Consider the following 22,390-nt stretch of genomic DNA (forward strand, 5'->3'; position numbering starts at 1 on the left):
GGGGGCCAAAATCGTTAAACAATCCTACGAAGGCCTAGTGAACACCTTAATCACCTCAGAAGCAATCATTGTAACTTGTGTAAACTTAAGGAACTGGCACGGGACTCCCGTTTTGAAAACTAAGTCCAAAAATGAATTTTTTCAACACTTAAGCTTGTAAATAGGCCATCGAGGGCCAAAATCGTGTAACAGGCACGGGAAGGCCCGGGGAACACCTCAAACACCTCGAGAGGGACCAATGTAAGTTGTGAAAACTTACGGAACTAGCACCGCACTCCCGATTTGAAAACTAAGTTGAAAAATGCATGTTAAATTGTATATTTAATTGATAAGATAATAATTGTTTAACTTGCATTCTTTTTTTCTTTTTTCTTTTTTTTGTGTTTCATTTTTTTGCAGATTCGAGATTTGATATGGACATGTTTGGTAATTTGGAGAGCAGAAGCTAGCTCATTTTGTATTTTTGTTCATATTACCTTACATGTATTTTGGTTGCGTTGTAAATTTTATATTTTGTTGGTATTATAGGACATGTTTGGTAATTCGCACTTGATATTTTATTTTTGTTGATATTAGTAAACATGTTTTTTGTGGATATTAGGAGACGTGTTTGGTAATCCGCATGCGGTTGATCTTATATTTTTGTGGATATTAGTAGACATGTTTTTTGTGGATATTAGGAGACATGTTTTTTGTGGATATTAGGAGACATGTTTATAATCTGCATGCAGTTCATATTCTATTTTTGTGGATAGTGCTGAAATTCGATTGTGATGTTTATGAAAATAAACAGATTTTTGTATTGATTTGTAATAGATATTTTATTGAACAAGTTATTGAAATGCGCAGCAAATTTTTACTTGAAAGAAAAAATTTAATTTGAAAATAGTATCCCCCATTTTAAATTTTTTTAATTTTTATTAGCGACGAAATAAAAATATCGCTATTAGTTTTCAAAAAACATGACGAATAATTTTGTCACATTTACTGAATATTTCGTCACTAAATTGAAATATTTGGTGATAAAATATTTTTTGTCATTGAAGAATTTTCTTTTCTGCTCATTTTAGTGACGAATTTTTTTGTCACCTTAATCCATATCATTGGTGAGGACAACTTTCGTCACTAAAATTTATTTGGTGACGAAATATTTCGTCGCTAAAAACAAATAAAATAAAATATTATTTAGTTTTGGTGACAAAATTGATGTTATAGAGGACGAAAAATGCAACGTTTGGAGACGAAACATTTCGTCGCCAAAAATGAAAAATAGGCGACGAAACTGTTTTTCGTCACTAGGTACTTTCAGCGACAATGTATAGGCGACAAATGTGGTGACAAATTTTTTTCGTCACAGATCACTTTAGTGACGAAAATTTTATGTTTGGAGACAAAATCAGTCTGTCACCAAAGACCTTTTTTGTTGTAGTGATATCTAAAAATTTTAGTTGTTAAAGAGATAGAGAGATAATTTTATTATTTATATTATATTCTCAAAGATGAAGCATGAGAAAATTTCAAGCAAAGTCAACAAAGGGGTTAGTATGTACCTAAAAGAATTGGAAATTCTTTTTGCGGTTTTGGGAATGGGTATGAGTGACCAACTCTTGGGCGGATGATCAGTGCTCCGTGAACAGTTGCACGGAGCCATTGGACGTGTGCATGCCACAAAAGTGTTCCTTCTTGGCCGGTGATGGTGAATCGATAAGTGTAGCTATTTCCAGGAAGTATCGGATATTGAGTTGAATATTCAGGTCCATCTGCCCAACCACTAAGTGGCTGGAAAATTCCATACCTGCATACATAAATGAGGACACTACTTTAAGCATCAATAACGATAGTTGTAATAATAATTATGGTAGTAATAGCGCAAACCCATGCACTTGCTAATAATTAGGGCTACAAACCAATAGCTCGAGCTTGGCTCATTTATTAAATGAACGAACTTGAACTCAATTTTATGCACATTTATTAATCGAGCCAAATTCGAGTAGGCCTTAGCTTAGTTCAGCTCAGCTCGATAAGGCTTGTGACTATAAAAATAATTAAATTAATATATATTTTTTTAATAATATATCAAATAAATTTTCAGTAATCTATTTTATTTTTCTATTTATGTTTGGTATATGTGTAAGTTTACATATTTGATTAATACAATTTATTTTAATATAAGTATTCTTGTATATTTTGCTCATAATTTTGTATTTTTTTTAATCTTAATAAGTAAATTAATTTAAGTTTTTTTTTTCTTCTTTTTTTTCAAGCTTGAACTTGGCTCGTCTATAAAATTGAGCGAGCTTGAGTTTATTAAATATTTGATGAGCCGAGCTCAAGGTCGATTATTTAAGCTCGACTTAAACTCGAGCTTAACTAATTCTTAATAAATAAACTTGAACACTCAAAAACTCAGTTCGGCTTGTTTCTAACCATACTAATAACAAAGATTAGAATATATAATATTACAATTAACTTTGATAAAACTGTAGCGATCTTAATTTTCTTTAGTCATTATTTATTATTATTATGGTTATTATTATCTTAATTTTATTTTTGACTTTATTAATTGTGTGGTCACATGAGAGTTAATGTGATATTTAATGGATTTAATGTTGTAATTATTAATTGGGTGGTTACATGAGATTTAATGTGATATTTAATGGATTTAATGATGTAATTATTAATTGGGTGGTTACATAAGGTTTAATGTGATATCTAAGGCATTTAATGTTGTAATTAATAAATTTACTGCGTATTATAGTTTATTAAGCTATTATGTATTGAGATTTAAGTTTATAGTATAATATTATTAGGTTATACTAGCTCTTAGGTTACTATATATATAATAACATAGAAGTATTCAACTAGGTTTAGGAGATCAAAAGGAAAAGAGAGAGACCAAGTTGTGAGAGAGAGAGAGAGAGAGAGAGAGAGAGATCAAAGAAGACAAAGAAAAGGGCGGCAGCAAGGAAAAAAGAGGAGAGGGAAGAAAAGGAAAGATTAGAGTTTTGTTTTGGTGACTCTAGTAATTTTCTAAATATTCTTTGATCTTCAATAAAGTATTGTGAGTACAAAACCCACTTCCCTTGATTTATGTTTAATTCGTTGTTTTATTTATTTATTTATTTATTTATTTTTATTTGTTTGATGTTAGTTTGATTTTGTTTTTACATAAAGATGATAGATTAATTTTAATTATTCTGATTAGTTGTAGATGTAAGATTTGGGGTTTATAGATGATTGATTGATTTTAATTATTTTGTTTAGTTGTGTATGTAAGGTTTAGGGTTTTTAGTTGATTGATTGATTTTGATTATTTTGATTTGTTGGGTATGTCAAATTTAGGGTTTTTATATGGATTTATTTTATTGTTGTAATCACACTCATGGTTATATGAAATTTAAAATTAATTAGGAATCCATAGATAAATTCCTTATACTCCGCCATGACTCCATGGTTTGTTGCTTTATTTGAGTGATGGTGAGAAGAGTATATAAAAAAAAAAGGTGAGGATTATGAGATTTATTTGAATGCTTTAGGCTCGGCATTGTTATGTTTATTCTCATGTGTGAGATGTTGTGTGTATATATATATTGTTGCCTCGTTCTCATGAGTAGACGAGTGCTTTGATTTGCGCGCGTATGTATATGCTAACCATCCGGGGAGTGTGAGTCAAACTTGGGACGATATCCCCGTGCAAGTTTGGCTTCGGAGCGGTGTTAGGTATACGGGAGGCACATGGGATATATGTGTAGGCCGGAAGGGGAGAGCCGAAGTGGTGGAGTTAAGGAACAAAGAATTTAATTATGAATTTATTAGTATAATGTGTATGGTACTGTTATGCACATGATAAAAAAATAGTAAATGATCTTAATAAATTATGAAATTTGAGCAGAGGCATGTATATGTGATTCTAGATAAATTTTGTGTTTTAGCTTTTTATTAAAAAGATCGATTAGAACTTATAATCGGATGATCTTGATTATTGTCGGTTTGATTCATTTTAGCAAGGCAAATTTTAGAGGCTGTTTTAACTCACGAAACGAGCTCATTTTTATTGGCTTCGCTAAACTGAAGTAAAACATTATTATGCACACTTTTCGTGTTTTGAAATTTTTCGAAAAAAATCATCTTAGGGCAGTTTTTGTTCGTTTTCAGCTTCAGATTTTTCTATTGAATTCCGTCTAGATTTTTATATCAAGTTTTTCTCTTAACCTGTTCAGTTTCTGTTAAATTCGTTCGCCTTGCCTTTTAGGAAATTTGATTCTGTACAACTTTCGTTCTTTGAGTTTTGGTCAATTCAAATTATTTAAGTAGGAAACGGTGCATTTTTATACTTATTCGGCAAATTACTTATGATTAAATTATACTAACTTTATTTTTTTTGCAGGATGGTGGGTCTTACTAACTTTTTATGTAGAGCTGACCCACCATATTTTTATTTCTATTTTGTCTATTTTATAATCAATTTATAGTTCGTTGTGTACGGACAAGAAACTAAATGCCACCGTATCTCGAGAAACTACCCATTCGTCTCGGTGTGGTTGGAACTACTTGTCTTGTCTCGTAATAAGAATTTAATGTATTTTTGTTTGTGTCTGGTGGACACGTGGGTGTTGAATCTTGTACTCATACCAGTATACCTGTATACTGACCTGTTTTGTCGCTTGGCAACTCAAGTGCGTTCTGTTTGAGCGCAACTGAGTTTCCTTTGCAGGATTAGTTGAGGCTATGGTGGTGACAAGAAATAACTATGATCGTAGGGCATGTCGTTTGGACTTCTTTTGTTTTTTTGAGCTTAGGGTTGTTAGTAGTTTATGTATTTATTATTTTTTTTTATGACTTTAGTATTGGAATGATTTGGCATGGTTTGTAACCGTACTTTATTTAAGTTGTTTTGGCTAGTTGTTGCTACTTTAATGTTGGAGATATTTGATAGTTATGAAATTATGATGGATGGTCTGGTTGGCGTTTAGTTTTTTTTGTTTGTTTTTTTTTGTTTCACCCCTAAGATTTGGATGATGGAATATTATTGAGGTTAGTCCTAATTTAATATTTAATTGCCTAAATTTTGGGGTGTGACAGTTTGGTATCAGAGCTCTAGGTTACCCTAGACTTGTGAGAGTTTAGGTGATCCTCGGATTGTGGAAACATGGGTTAGCTGGTTTAGTTTGGTGGTAGAATTTATTCTAAGTGTTTATGAACGAATTCTTTTTGTGTGTTTAACTTAAAGGTGATGGCTGGAAGGTATCTTTAATCTTTTTCCAAGAACCCATTGGAGTACTTTTTAATACTGGCGTCTCTCATTGTTTCATATCTAGGCAGTTTGTAAAAAGAGAACACCTTGTAACTACCTCTTTGTCTAGACCTATTCCTGTTGAGACCCCTTTAGGAGGGACATTTACTCTTTATGAGAGGTGTAAAGATTTTGAGATTGATTTTACAGGTAGAGTCTTGCATGCAGACCTAATTGTGTTAGGGTTTGAAGGGTTCACAATTATTTTGGGTATGGATTGGCTGCGAAAATACTTTGTAACTCTAGATTGTGCTGGAAGGACTGTAAATATAGATATTCCTGGTATGCCACGGCTTACCTACACTTCTAGCGATGGAGAAGAGTCGGTGATGACGAGTTTTCTGTGCTCGGTAGAAATTCCTAAGCAGGATATTAGTGAGGTAGATGTAGTGCGTGAGTTTGAAGATATATTTCAGGAGATACCTGGACCTCCTCCTCGACGGGTAGTAGAATTTCGCATTGACCTATTGATAGGAACTGCACCAATTTCTAAGGCAGCATATAGAATGGTGCCTAAAGAGCTTGTGAAGATGAAGAAGCAGCTAGAAGAGATGCTTCAGAAAGGGTTTATTCGTTCAAGTAACTCCTCGTGGGGAGCACTCGCGATCTTTGTCTCCAAGAAAGATGGCACTCTACGTATGTGTATAGAATACAGAGAGCTAAACAAGGTGACTATCAAGAATAAGTATCCGCTACCTAGAATTGATGACTTGTTTGATCAATTGAAGGGGGCAGCCTTTTTCTCTCAGTTTGATCTCAGAACGGGTTACCATCAGATGGGTGTGTCAGAGGAAAGTATACCGCCTACTACTTTTCAGACCCGATATGGGTTGTACGAATTTCCTATAATGCCTTTTGGTTTGACCAATGCTCCTGCCTACTTCATGGACTTGATGAACAGAATTTTTCAACCGTATCTAGATAAGGTTGTGATTATCTTTATAGATGATATCCTGGTGTATTCTAAGAATGAGGAGGAACACAGAGAACACTTAAAAGTTGTGTTGCAAACTTTAAGGGAGCAACAATTATACGCGAAGTTCTGTCACGACCCCAAACCGCCCCTAGTAGTTTGGTGCCGTGATGGCCAGTAATCCGTAATTACCGAAGGCCAACTTTTCAAAACTTAACATAATCAGAGTGTGGATATAGGGGGCTCACAAATGCGGAAGCAATAAATCAAATACAAGTGGTCCATAAGAGCTGTGCGTAGATCAAAGCAATGCCAAACATTCCAATTAACTTTACAACTTAAATACAACAAGGTAAAAATACATGTTACATCTTGATCAAAAGGCTTCTCGAGCCGACATATACAAAATACAGCTAATACAAGTCAAGAAGCATGATTTTCAAGATTTGCCGACATACAAAGCAGGGCATCGCTGACGTAAATACAAAAGTAAAGCCGACATAAGCACGAATCCAAAACAAGCATCCAAAGCGATCTAGGCGTCGCCGCCGTCCTGCTCATCACCTACATATATATAGAGGGGTGAGTACAAAACTCAGTGAATGGTACTAATAATAAAGGTTTTGCATGAATATAACCGAGGTCCTTCAAAACGAACTCATCAACTTTAGTAAAACGAGGGATGAACCATATTCATCAATCGAATATTACAAGTATCCAAAGATGTTTACTGACATAGGCAAAACAAGGGATGAACCGTATTCATCATTCAAGTATCATAACATCGGCGAAGCAAGGGATGAACCGTATTCATCATTCAAGTATCAAGGGCTGTACGATCCGTAATCGTTTGGTCAAAAGTATTGCGAAAGTTTAGAGTCCTCTAATACAAGGGACTTGTGCACTTGGTACCGCGAAAGTTTAGAGTCCTCCAGTACAAGGGACTTGTGTTACTTAGGCCCGTAGCCCGATTTAACAAGGACCGTATCCTTTTATACTTAGTACTGCGAAAGTTTAGAGTCCTCCAGCACAAGGGACTTGTGTTACTTAGGCCCGTAGCCCGATTTAACAAGGACCGTATCCTTTTCAAAGATGGCATCAACAAGGAGTATACCTGACACATCAAAACAAGAGCTATTTATTCATGCTAACAAAATACTTTTGTCAAAACAAGGCAAGCAAGATTTATCAAAACAAGTATACCATAGCTTTATCAATAATACCACTCACTTAGTTCTTCAGGTGTAGACTCAAAGCAAATATCAAGGACCTACAATCACATGGCAAGTCACATTCTCAAAGCAAGCTCTATATACATGCAAATGATCTCGGCATTCTTGCCAGATCCAAGTCAAAGACAAAGCAAAACAAGCTGGGAGCTTAATCACTGCTCCCGTTTCTCGAAAGCACACTGGGTACCGTCCAGGACTATGCCGAGGTCCAACTAAACAAAGTCAGGAAAAACCTGGGTTTTCCTTTGAAGAGTATGAAGAACATGATCATTTGAAAGATGGATGCAAGCTCACAACTTGTTACAAAAATCTGAGTTTTCATGCCAAGAGTTCAAAATATATGGACCTGGGTACCCATTAAAGAAAGTCATGCAAGAATAAACACAAAACATGGTTTTCGTTCCAAACTTTTCGATCAAAATGAGACTTTCTTCAAGAACACATGGAAAAACCATTTTCTCTTTCCAAAACCAACTTCAAAACGATGCATGATATGCAACACAAATCCGATCATGCAGTGCAGCTAGATAATCCATAACAACATTCAAAGTAGATCAAGAATCTTACCCCAAAGCTCGAATCTAACGGTTCAAGCCACGAAGATCAAGCTTGGAAGACTACTCTCACTCAAGAACTCTTCTTCCTCTTCTCTAGAGCCTCTCTCTCTAAAACAAAGATTTGAGACAAGAAAATGATTTGTTTCAGGGTCTGCCGGCTGCCTTAACAATCAGCTCGGACACGTGGCGTTATCGGATTGGTTCAGCTCCAAAAAGGTGATTGATAGACAAGACAAGTCTCTGACAAAGCGTATGCAGCAAGCTCGGGTAAGACACATCGGCAACAAGATGACATCGGCTCAAAACAAGGATCCAGCAACAGGATAGAAAAACATCGGCTAGGGAGGATGACACTTGACTAAGCTGTGCCACACCTTGGCCGGGGTGCGCCACATCTCGGCCTAGGCCATACCTGCCCAAGGACAAGGTTCACTAAGTGCGAAGCATCTCGGCAATGAATGCCCGAGGTGAAGATGGGGTTGAACAAGATCTCAAAATAGTTCTAAGTACAAGGTTCAAAGGCGGACTAAGCTCAAGATGACCTCGGCTACGCACACACATACACTAAGCAAAGAACAAAATCATGCAAGCAACTTCAAGCAGATCAAGACAAGGCAAAACCTTCAAAACAAAATAACAAGGCAGGTTCATGCAGGAATGTATGCAAGTATGACAAGAATAAGGTGAGGGTTGTTACATCCTACCCCCCTTAAAGAAGTTTGGTCCCCAAACTTGAATTACCTTGTTCCTAGAACAACTCCGGATAACGGATTCTTATATCTTCTTCCTTTTCCCACGTGGCTCCTGTGCCATAATGCTCCTTCCATTCGACCTTTACCATCGGTATCGATCTGTTCCTCAACTGCCTCACTTGTTGGTCAATAATCCTCATTGGCTTCTCCTCGTAGCCCAAATCTTCATTAACTGTGATCTCGGAATGATCAATTACATGTAGTGGATCTCGGATGTATTTTCTCAACATCGAAACATGAAACACATTATGGACTTGGCTCAAATCTGGCGGCAAAGCAAGTCTGTAGGCGACGGGATTAATTCTCTCAAGAATTTCAAATGGCCCGATATAGCGAGGTGCTAACTTACCTTTCCTTCCAAATCTGGAAACCCTTTTCATTGGTGAGACCTTCAGGAATACATGATTCCCAACTTCGAACTCAATCTCATTCCTTCTCTGATCGGCGTAGCTCTTTTGTCGGCTTTGGGCAGTTCTAATCCTCTGTTGGATAAGTTTAATCTTTTCTGTTGTCACTTGAATCAATTCGGGACCAAGCAGAGTTCTGTCTCCGACTTCGGTCCAACATATCGGCGACCTACATTTTCTTCCATACAAGGCTTCATACGGCGCCATGCCAATGCTAGCTTGATAACTGTTATTGTAAGCGAATTCCACTAAGGGCAAGTGTGTTCCCCAACTTCCTTGGAAGTCCAATACACAAAGTCTAAGCATATCTTCAAGCGTCTGAATTGTCCTCTCAGTCTGCCCATCTATCTGGGGATGAAAGGCTGTACTAAATCTCAGCTCGGCTCCAAAATCCCTCTGTAGACTCTGCCAAAATCTAGAAACAAATTTAGGATCTCGGTCTGAAACAATTGACATCGGCACTCCATGAAGTCTGACAATCTCGTTCACATATAGCAAGGCAAGTTGATTGGCGTTGAAGGTAGTCTTAACGGGTAGAAAGTGTGCTGACTTAGTTAACCTATCCACAACAACCCAAATTGAATCCATACCCTTAGGAGTTTTCGGCAAACCAATCACAAAATCCATGGAGATGTGCTCCCATTTCCACTCAGGAATCGGCAAAGGTTGAAGAAGTCCTGCTGGTCTTTGATGTTCTGCTTTCACTTGCTGACAATGTAAACACTGGGACACGAATTCGGCTATTTCTCTCTTCATATTTGGCCACCAGAAGGTCTGCTTCACATCTTGATACATCTTGGTGTTCCCTGGATGGACAGCAAACTTAGAACCATGAGCTTCCTGCAAAATCTTTTTCTTCAGCTCTGGGATGTCGGCCACGCATAACCTTCCTTCAAACCTGAGTACTTGGTTCTCGATGGTATACCCTGGTCTTGGCCTTGTGTCAATCTCCTCGGCTATTTTCTTGAGGAAGTTATCCTCCATTTGTCTTGTCTTTACTTCATTAACAATAGTCGGCTCTGCTGACATCACGGTTAAACATGCCAAATTTCCACCTGACTTCCTGCTCAAAGCGTCGGCTACACTGTTGGCTTTCCCGGGGTGATATTGAATTTGCATATCATAGTCTTTCAACAACTCAAGCCACCGTCTCTGTCTCAAATTCAATTCCTTCTGAGTGAATAGATACTTTAAGCTCTTATGATCTGTAAAAACCTGACAAGTAACTCCATACAAATAGTGACGCCAAATCTTTAAAGCAAATACCACGGCCGCCAATTCTAAGTCATGGGTAGGATAGTTTTTCTCATGAGGTTTCAACTGACGAGATGCATAATCTATAACCTTACCCCTTTGCATTAATACACAACCCAAACCCTTATGCGATGCATCACTATAGACATGAAATTCTTCGTTACCTGATGGTAGTACAAGTACTGGTGCTATAATTAACCTCGTCTTCAGTTCCTGGAAGGCTAACTCCCGATCTTTAGTCCATTCATACAGTGTTCCCTTCTTAGTCAGTTGCGTCAATGGAATTGCAATCCTTGAGAAATCTTTCACAAACTTTCTGTAATAACCTGCCAACCCCAGAAAACTACGAATCTCGGACACATTAGTCGGCCTCGGCCAATTTACTACGGCTTCAACTTTACTAGGATCTACTGAGATACCCTCTTCGTTAATCACATGACCCAAAAATGAGATGGTAGAAAGCCAAAACTCACACTTGTTAAACTTCGCATACAATTTCCGTTCTCTCAAAATCTGTAAGGCAAGTCTCAAATGGTTTTCATGTTCAATATCACTCTTGGAATAGATCAATATATCATCAATGAAAACAACTACAAATTCATCTAAATATGGTTTGAAGATTCGGTTCATTAAATCCATAAATGCAGCAGGGGCATTGGTCACTCCAAAAGGCATTACTAAAAACTCGTAGTGGCCGTATCTTGTTCGAAAAGCAGTCTTCTCAACATCTTCGGCTTTAACTTTAAGCTGATGGTAACCAGACCGAAGGTCGATCTTAGAAAAGACTCGTGCTCCTTGTAACTGATCAAGCAAATCATCAATTCTAGGTAACGGGTACTTGTTCTTAATGGTGACTTTATTGAGTTCTCTATAGTCAATACAAAGACAGAGTGTGCCATCCTTCTTCTTAACAAATAAAACAGGTGCTCCCCATGGTGAAGTGCTCGGTCTAATAAATCCCTTATCTAACAACTCTTGCAATTGCAGCTTCAATTCTCTAAGTTTAGCTGGGGCCATCCTATAAGGTGGTTTGGAGATCGGCTGCGTTCCCGATATAATATCGACAGTAAACTCTATTTCTCTATCGGTCAAGTGGCCAGGCAATTCGTCCGGAAAGACGTCGGGGAAATCATTAACAATCGGGATGTCGGCTAAGTTAACATTTCCATTCTGATCACTCAGTATACTACACAAGTAACCTCGACACCCCTTCTGAATTAACTTACAGGCCTTAATGGACGAAATCAAGTATGGTGGGGGCATTATCCCTTTACCCTGGAAGATAATCCCGGCTAGGTTTGGGGGTCTCAGTGTGACACTTTTCGAAACACAATTAATAGATGCATCGTTTGCAACTAACCAGTCCATTCCCAGTATAATATCAAAATGAGCTAGGTCTAGAGGCATTAGATCTACTAGCAATTCAACATTCTCAATCATAACAACACATGCTCTGTAAATGGATGCAACAATCATAGATCTCCCAGATGGAGTAGATACAGACAACACATAATCAAGGGGCTCTAGTTCTCTATTAATTTTCTCGGCAAACTTAGTAGATATAAACGAATGAGTAGAACCCGAGTCAATCAACACACAGGCATCTTGGGAGCAAATTAGTAACATACCTGACACCATTGCCTCGGCATTCTGAGTGTCTCCTGGTACCAATGCAAACACTCTACCCTGTCTCATCTGTCCTTTCCCAGCATTTCCCTTCTGAACGGAACCCGAGGTATTCTCTCCTTTCTTGTTGTTATCAGCCTTCATCGGCTCTATACCCCCAGAGAACCTCGGTGGTCTCATCTTCTTGAACTCCCTGATCAAAGCTATCGTGCCATCCCCATACAAGGCTGGTTGCGGGGGAATCTGCGGCACTGGCTGAGGTGGAACTACATTTCGGCCATTGGTCTGCTCGGCCTGAGTCGACGTAGCACTAGTGAACTGCTGTCTGGTTTGCCTCAACTTGCGGGCCAAACCTTCATACTGACCGGAGGTGGAACTACATTTCGGCCGGTGTGGTTGGAACTACTTGTCTTGTCTCGTAATAAGAATTTAATGTATTTTTGTTTGTGTTTGGTGGACACGTGGGTGTTGAATCTTGTACTCATACCAGTATACCTGTATACTGACCCGTTTTGTCTCTTGGCAACTCGGGTGCGTTCTGTTTGAGCGCAACTGAGTTTTCTTTGCAGGATTAGTTGAGGCTATGGTGGTGACAAGAAATAACTATGATCGTAGGGCATGTCGTTTGGACTTCTTTTGTTTTTTTGAGCTTAGGGTTGTTAGTAGTTTATGTATTTATTATTTTTTTTATGACTTTAGTATTGGAATAATTTGGCATGGTTTGTAACCGTACTTTATTTAAGTTGTTTTGACTAGTTGTTGCTACTTTAATGTTGGAGATATTTGATAGTTATGAAATTATGATGGATGGTCTGGTTGGCGTTTAGTTTTTTTTGTTTGTTTGTTTTTTTTTTTTGTTTCACTCCTAAGATTTGGATGATGGAATATTATTGAGGTTAGTCCTAATTTAATATTTAATTGTCTAAATTTTGGGGTCTGACAAAAACAATATATGTTCAAGTTGTCGATGCTGTTGGGACTAGAAAAATAATGTTATAATAGACTTGGAGAAAATTATCGGAGAAAATTGCATCCAATAAATGAGAAGTCAAGGTACATCTTCAAAGGGGTGGGTGATAATGAAGAAGATCTAGATATAAATTATTTGGTGTAAAGTTTCAGTAACTATCATACTCAATTGCGATAAAATAACAAAATACTATCACACCTTGTCTAATTTGTGAAAAGCTATATTACCAGTGAATGGTAAGATTGTAGGGAGATTTGTTAAAAACATGACCAACGAGCGTGTCACCCTCGTGAACTTGTATTCTTGGGCCGGGAAGGTTTCCATTTACTGCAATAATGACTCGCTGGTGGCACAATAGTTGAACAGTCAAGTTTTGCACCTGAAACAACATAAACGAAATCAATACGTAGCCAAATTTAACATTACAAGTTTGAAAAAACATGCAAATATGTAAGATGGGATAGATTACATGAAAAGTATGCTCCACAATTGCAGCAAAGGAGAGTGAAGAAGCCAGAAAAGCAAAAGCACAAGCTAGCAAGAGCAAAGGACGAGCCATTGCCATTGCCAAACCAAAACAAAAGATGAAGAGACAAAAGAGACAAAGATGAGAATAAGCTCTCTCTCTCTTTTTATATGAGAAGTGCTGTATTTTCTCCTTAGAATGTGGGGTTTTTTTATTTTTATTTTTATTTTTAATGTTTTATAAAACAGTCTATTGTTTTGTGTTTGTTATGCGATTCCTTTCCATAAGGTCTTACATATATAAACAAATCCTCGCATGTCGCGCGATTGCATGAGAATAAGAACCAAAATGTTTTGACAAGTAATTTGACTTAGGGTTTGAATATATTAATCAAAACATAGTTATCTAACAGCTAGAGTTAGCCATCAAAATAAATAAATAAATGGAACAAAAAAGTCATCACAGAACTTTTGGTGGTTCAAGCAAAATATAGAAGCAATTTGATCCAATTAGGTAAATTTTGATTGCAACATCAATGGCTTTAAAGTCCAAATGTAATTACGTTCTCATCATAGGACTGGACGTATGGGGTAGTTGGTGTAATTTTAGGGGTAGTTTAGACACATGGTTAACTGTTTTTTCAAGCAACCTTATTTCAATTTGAAAACTATTGCCTAAGACTTATTTAATTAACTAAATGAAAAGTATTTTAAAGTGTTTGATACTATATAAGCACCATTAATGTAATTAATTTTTATGATTGTTATCAATTGGACCTGTTTAGACACAAAATGCAAAATGAAAGAATAATAATATTATAATTAGAATTATAGAGACTAAATTAATACATCAAAAAAATAAAAATAAAATAACCATTACAAAAACTACCACTGTAATTTTCTTAATAATAATATTATATAAATTAGACATCTAAACTCACCTTAAAAAAAGAATAAAGAATTTTGCCACATTCCAATGAGATTTCCCAATTCTTAATGTGGTGCACACAAAGTGATGCAAAACTCCAAACTAACCAAACTTGAGGATTTGAGAAGTTATAAAAATATTAAGACGATTTCTTCTTCTTTTTTATTTATTTAATTTTATTTTTTTAAAAGAAATTATTCATTTTGTATGAAAGTGTGTAATAAAAAATGAACAAATTTTTTAAAGAGGAAATATCATTTTCCCCTCCAAACTATCACGTATTTTTCACGTTCACCTCCAGACTTTGATTACTATCAATTTTATACCTAAACTTTCAAATTTTTGATCAATTTGATTCATGTCGTCACATTCTGTCTACAATTGGATGGATTGTGCTAACGTGGCACTAAAATTCATTTAAAATTTCATTTTACCCCCAAACTATACCTTAAAAATCAATCTATCCCCCCCCCCCAAAAAAAAAATTAAAAATCAATTTGCCCCTCAAACTATACTTTAAAAATCAATTTGCCCTCTATATCAGCACATTCCGTCCAATTGTGGATGGAATGTGACAACATGGGTCTAATTGATTGTAGACGTCCCCGAACGCCCCGGGAGGGATGAGGTCCCGTTCTGTTCGTTTTGGGCTCACTACAGCTCGGACCCTCAAATTGTCACGGTTCTTAATCTGAACCAAAGAGTCCAAATCCGGCAAATCGTCTTTTTGAAAACAGATTTTTTATAAAGAAGTGCCAAACATGGACTGCTTTGCCAGATACAGAGTCGCCACCTAAATGTTTTATTTTGGAGAAATTTAGGAAACCCTGACTCGTTGCCTAAGGCCACGTGTCCGTCATCACCAAAGTTGCCTCGGCTCGGGAACTTGGGTACGATTGGGGAAGGTCACTTCGTGAGCACCCCTGCTCGCCCGATCAAAGATCGGCCTCTACTAACCATGATATCTAGTTTTGAAAACATTATGTGTTCTTATTCCGGTTATTAGCCTAGATTTACTATGTGATGCGCGCAGCATACAAGTATAGACTGGGTCGCCTGAATTGGAGCAAAACACTTCATGTTTGTTTATTTTGAAAATGGTTTGATGGTGCTACTCACAAGTAGGCTAAGACGTGGATTTGCCACCCTCGGGTGGGCTTTAGAAAACATGATTTTGCCACTATCTAGTGGGCTTAAGACACACATTTTAATGAATTGCTCCAACTCAAATAACCCAACCTTCACCCACAGGCATTCAGGCAGTTATATCACATAAGCAATTAGTCTCATGGTAACCATGCTATCATGGCAGTCACTCACACACATGCAAGGATGCTAAAGTATAAAACTTACCGAGTACTCTAAGCCAAAACAGAAGCTAATTAGAAATCCATGCATAATCCTAACTATACAGAAATGCCTAATGCAACACATGCAAAAATGCAACTATAGCAGGCTCGGCTATTCTAAACATGGCATATGAAATGCTACAGCTAACACGTATTCAACTCAGAATTGAAATACAATGCAGTTAGTATGATGTGCCGAGCCCGGTGCATGCAAAATAGATGAATGAATGCAAACATGCTATCATACTGTATGCTAATTGAAACATGCCCTAATCTAACTATCATAAGCGGATAAATAAAAAGGAGAAAGACGTGGGGTTGGAAGACATACATCACACACACACACACTTATTACAGTTGTGCCCTCGCTCGGAGGGTCCGAATAAATAATATACAGTCCCAAATGAATAATTACAGTCCAAATATGTACAAAACCCTAATTAATTAACAAATTAAATTAGGAAAGCAATAAACTGGCATGCAAGCCAGGGACTGCCTCGACTCTGCTCCGGATGATGAATGATGCATGCTCAGGTTGCCTTGTGCGGAGAATCCCTCGCGATGCCTCGGTTTGTCTCTGTTTGTAATTGTTCTTGGAATGCGTGCCAAGCTCCGGAAGGCTGCTGATTCTTGATTTGCTGCAACAGAGAGCAACAAAGAGGCATGGCAAAGTATTTTCACATATGTATGCATGACTACTCTTCAAGGAGTGTAGTCCTCGATCCTCGTGCCACCAATCGCGCATCTTGATGCATGATGGCCGAGGAGTCAATTTGCACGACTCAATATGAAATGAATACACATATGGACACAACAAGACCTAGACTCCATCATGGATAATCCGAAGTGTCAGCGACAGGGAATTGAGACACGTTTCGTCACTCGGAGAACGAAACGTACCTCGTTTCCGGTGCTTGGGCTAACTCCTATCCCAAGCACAATGCAATATACATGATATGCATGAATGCAACCCTAACATGCAACCTAGCATACACAATGCTATGAAATGGCATACACAATGCATGATGTAACATGGCATACACAATACTCTAACATACTACCTAGCATACGCAATGCTATGAAATAAAATGGCATTCACAATGCACAATGGACTTACACTAACATGAGTGGGCCTCAGCCACACCCACACCAGTAGCCATTAGGTGAAAATGAGACTATCAAAATGCGTGCACATGTGCACGCAAACCGAGGACCGGACCTAAGGCATAGCATACAACTCTAACAAAGCATGGCAAGGCATGAAACATGGTATGCAAACATGCAAATTTCAGCGCTGGAATATGATACAAAACAGCCCCGAAACATGGAAACGTGGCACCCGGTGCATGGAATGGTCCCGAAACACAAAACTAGGCACATGCACTGACCTATAGCTATACAAAACATGCATTATTTGATTATGAAGTATGAAGACAGAGCCAAGAAAGTCCCAAAACATGCATGTTTCCAGTTTATAACAAGTCTAAAAAATGAACACAAATAGGGCTAATTTATTATGCAAAAATGGCCCTAAAAGAGAGATTAAACACAAGGGACAGCAGCTGGCCCCAAATGGAAAATAGCCCTTCAACAAACTTGAAGAGGGGCTCAAAACAAGGCACTTTAAAGTTTACATCAAACCACGAAAATAATCACAAGTAGGCCCAAAATATCATGCAAGAAAAGGCCTAAAAGAGGGGTAAAGAGACAAGTTGTAGCTTCTGTACTCAAACAGAGGAGAGCCCTTCAACAAAGTTGAAGAGGGGCTCAAAAAAAGATATTTCACAATTTATGGAAAAGTCCAAAACAGCTCACAAATAAGCCTAAAATACTATGCAGAAAATTGGCCTAAAAGAGAGATAAAGAGGCAAGTGGTAGTAGGAGACCTCAAACAGCAGGAGGTCCATGATCAAACATGAAAAGGGGCTCAAAATTTGACTATTTACAGTTTGGGTCGGAGCCCAAAAATGCTTGCAAGCAAGGCTTGGATATAGAGTAAGAAAAGACTAGAAAAGGGAGAGAGAGGACTCACCCTTGAAGACCAATGAACCAGTAGCTTTTGGTTGAAGAAATAGTGCTCCTAACCCCTGGAAATAACCTCCAAGTTGCTGGAATGGAGTATGGAGGTGTGGTGCTATGAGGTGGCGTAGAAATGGTCCAAGAACAAAGGTATTTGATGGTTGAATGAGAGAGATGAAGGATGTATGTATGCAAGGCTCCAATTGGTTTTTTGTCAACCATTAGAAATGGTGGAGAGGTGCTGGTCTTATAGAGGGAGAGAGGCAAGGAAAGGGGGGGGGAAATCAAATTCAAATTTCCCTCCCAAAAGACCCCCCTCGGATATAGGATCTAGGGGGAAACGGAGGGTACAGTTGGAAGGAACCAGGTGAGAGGATTCTGGCCGACCAGGTTCAGAAGGTTCAGGGGGCCGGCCAGCCACCTCCCCTGGTCGGCCGACCAGGGGTCAAAAGGGTCAATCACAATTTCTGGTCGGCCTACCCAGAAAGGTGGCCTCCCAGATGAGCACAACACAACCCTGAAGAGAAAAACCAAAAACAGTGACCCAGGAGAGAGAAAAGCTAGCTTTTTAGAGGGGTTCAAAAGGGTCAAGAACAATTGCTGGTCGGCCACCAAATATTGGTGGCCTCCCAGGTGTGTACAACACAAATATGGGGTTTAGGGCTGAAGAAAGTGGCCCCAAGGTGGTCAACATTAGCTTTTTAGTGAGGAAAACGGGCGACGGAGAGCAATGAAGAAATAAAGCTGACTTTTCAGAACAGTTGCTGGCCTCCCACCCTCCTACAAGCTTCCTAACCATGAAAGTAAGGTCTCCACCAAAAATGAACCAAAACCGATGCAAAACGGAGGTTTGGGGGACCGAAACGCGCGGCCCGGGGCCCCGAAAATGGGCTGTTAAGCACCGGAGGTGGCGTTCAACCATGAAGTTAGTTTCTCGGGCCACAGTGTCCCTCAAAAGGGAGGAAATAAGGTGTATACCAAAAAACCAGAGCAAACGGAGGTGGTTAGGCAGTCCCGAACTGAGGCACACGGCCAACGGCTCTGAAAAACTGGAAACAGGGCTCCAAATGGCCTACGACCATGAAACGTAGCCTACGGCCACTGAGAGATGATCTACGAGACCTCTCTCTCCCTTTGGGAAGAGAAACAGAGCCTGGTTCGCAAACTGAGGCAAGACACGAAAGAGTCCGGAAGTCCGGAGGCAAGGCTCGCAGCCGAGACTCTGAAACCTCAGAACGAGCACAATATGCAATATCACCGAGCGCTCAATCAGTGACGTCTGAGTCTTAAGGTCGGTCAAAAATGGGGTGTCTACAGTTGCCCCTCTTTGACAGAACTCGGAAGTCATAAGTGATGGGAGTGAATGTCAAAGCCCAGAGACGACCCATTTTTGACGAGGCCGAAGACTTAGACAAACAGGCGAGATAAACAGAGATGCGCCCGCAGGCGTGCCCGTAGGCAAGGGCAAAATGCAACATATAATGCAAGAAGCCGAAGGTACCTCAATGATCATGCAAATGCAGCAAGCTGTAATGGAGCACATATTCACGATAGATGCAACAGTTTTAAGCAAGAATGCAAAGCAACAACTACATTTCATGCAGTTAAGAATGCGGAGAATTATTCAATTCTCGCCACGTCTCACACGGAGAAGATACAATACCTGCGTGGTTCATCTGGTCGCACCAGCCTCAAATGAACCGTACATACAATATCGTGCCCTGAAAAGAGAGAAACTCAACAAGCACAACATTGTTAACAACATATTTTCAAAGCGATATTGAATGCAGACAATCGCGGCGTCGATAGAAAAGTGCATCGCAATGCGAGGAGTAACGCGCGTAACAACGCGAGTTAAGTATGGAGCCATGATAATACCAATGAAATGTGCACAACAATGCAAGTGACGTGCATGAGAATGCAAGCGACGTGCATAACATTGCAGAATAAATGTGAACTCGAATGCGAATTTGTCGTAAAACAACGAGCAAAGAAATGCAAGTTTTCGATGAGGACGACTCAATCGCGACCTCCGATTTACCTCTTGGAGGGTTCGCAACATGTTCAAAAAAGGATACATCTCACTTTTGACGAGTAACGATGAGAAACGCATCGAAAGTTGGAGTTAAAGTTCCGGTAGAGCGATTTCGCGACGGAAAGTGCACTTCTCTTGTACTTTTTCAGGTCCCGGGGACTCTAATCCTTCCCAAAATTTGCAGAGAGCTTGGTGGGCACCTGGGGAACACCACCGACCAGGTCTCGTCCCAGGGAGAGGCCACCGGCCAGCCTTTCTCAAAGGGGGTGGTCGGCCTGCCACAAAAGGTGGTCGGCCGACCCCCTGGCCCAAATCCGGGGCAGTTCGGTCATTTTGCTCTCTTTTCTTTAAATATACTCGGCCAAAGCCTCATTCCTCACAACTTCAGCTCCGAAATCAGTCCCTCTCCCTTCCTAGAGCATTCTCCCTCTCAGATCTGCGCTCTATACGCGTTTTCCAACGCCCCACGCGAGTTGTTTTCGCGAAATCTTTCAGTTTTCATCACTTTGGACTGATTAAATTTTGATTTCGGTGTTTCTTTTCTCATTTTCATCACTTAAGGTAAGTTTGTCTCAATATTTGGAAGATTTTCTCGGGGGTTGACTTTTGTTGACTTTTTCATTTCCTGAGAGTTGACTTTTGTTGACTTTTTTTCAATTTTGGCTCATCTTGCTCATTTTTGCAGATTTTCTGAAATGGCGGGTCAATTTCCTCACGGTGGAGGTCCCCTAGGCGCCGGAGGTGATCCGGATGTTATAGCTCTGCCTCCGCGGGTTCGACCACTCATAGCCGAGAGGTACGACCCTCCGGCACATGTCCTTCCTCGAGCTGTCTTCTATCACTTTACTGATTTTGATGATCGAGCGCCCGGGGATCTGCTTTTGCGAGAGCCGGAGTCTCACCTCTCCCATGAGGCACGAGAGGTATTTACTTTGCTTTTACATTTTCTGTAATATATTCTGTATTTTTCATGCAATTCATGCTTTCACTATGCATGCTTATCTGCTCGTTCCGAACACACTTGCGCACCATATTTTAGCTTATCCTAGCATGTAGCTCGTCCTGAACACTTTAGCCTATGACACAGCATTTTGTTTGCATTTTTGAACACGCAGCTTAAACACTTGAATTTCTGAACACGCAACCCATAAATGGAAATTTGAACACACAGCCCCAAATACTTGATATTGAACACACGGCCCAAACTTGATGTTGAACACATGGCTCGAACTTTGAGGTGAACACACAGCCCACTGATCTTTGAAATCTGAACACACAGCCCAAATATTTGATGTTGAACACACGGCCCAAACTTTGAGGTGAACACACAGCCCACTGATTTTTGAAATCTGAACACACAGCCTAAATACTTGATGTTGAACACACATCCCAAACTTTGAGGCGAACATACAGCCCACTTATCTTGAAATCTGAACACACAGCCCAAATATTTGATGTTGAATACACGACTCGAACTTTGAGGTGAACACACAGCTCACTGATCTTGAAATCTGAACACCCAGCCCAAATACTTGTTGTTGAACACACGGCCCAAACTTTGAGGTGAACACACAACCCACTGATCTTTGAAATCTGAACATACAGCCCAAATACTTAATGTTGAACACACGACCCAAACTTCGAGATGAACACACAGCCCACTGATATTTGAAATTTGAACACACAGCCCACTGATCTTTGATGTTGAACACACGGCCCAAACTTTGAGGTGAACACACAGCCCACTGATCTTGAAATCTGAACACACAGCCCAAATATTTGATGTTGAACACACGGCCCAAACTTTGAGGTGAACACATAACCCACTGGTCTTGAAATCTGAACACACAACCCAAATACTTGATGTTGAACATGCAGCTCATAGCATTGTATCTGATTTGATTCGCACACAGCTCATATTTTTCATTTGTACGCAGCTTATTTATTTCATTCTGAAACTGAATATATGTATTCACCGTGAATGCAGGTGTCCTCCCGTGTTACACGGGGATACGGCTCCATTGCTGCGAGAGATTGGTACGCGGAGCTCCCAGAGGCCGTCCGTGATTGGGTTGATCTAGCAGGATTCGGGCCCTTTTGTACCGGGATATCTCGTTATCCAGCTAGCAGGACGTTGATGGGTGCCCTGGTGGAGAGGTGGTGGGACACCACCAACTCTTTTCATTTCTCATCTGTTGGGGATATGACCATGACCCCATTTGACTTTGCCATATTGACCGGCCTTGACATGGGAGGCTGGGCGATCCCATATGACGAGGACATGGGCCAGTGGGAGGCCGCCTGGATCTATTTATTGGGAGCTCGCCCACCGGTCGACCGATCCTCGGGCCGAGTCCGGTATACTTGGTTTTCTTCACATTTTAGGCATACTGAGCCTGAGACTCTGGAGGATATTGCACAGTACGCCCGGGGGTTTATGATGTTCCTCTTCGGGACCACTCTGTTCTCCGACAGGGGGAACACCGTTGGGCTACATCTGCTGGGTGCCCTAGCAGACCTTACACAGGTTAGTCGGTATGATTGGGGTGGCGCCAGCTTGGCTACCCTCTATTGCTATATGAGCGTGACC

General features: G+C 39.6%; 1 pseudogene; it reads right to left on the bottom strand.

The window, feature by feature from the left end:
- LOC114278941 (laccase-7-like) overlaps positions 1-22,390 on the bottom strand; it is a 55,484-nt pseudogene that overhangs the window by 20,226 nt on the left and 12,868 nt on the right.

The sequence above is a fragment of the Camellia sinensis genome, chromosome 3, assembly GCF_055761805.1.
Source record: "Camellia sinensis isolate YWXY chromosome 3, ASM5576180v1, whole genome shotgun sequence".
NCBI classification, from domain to species: Eukaryota; Viridiplantae; Streptophyta; class Magnoliopsida; order Ericales; family Theaceae; genus Camellia; species Camellia sinensis.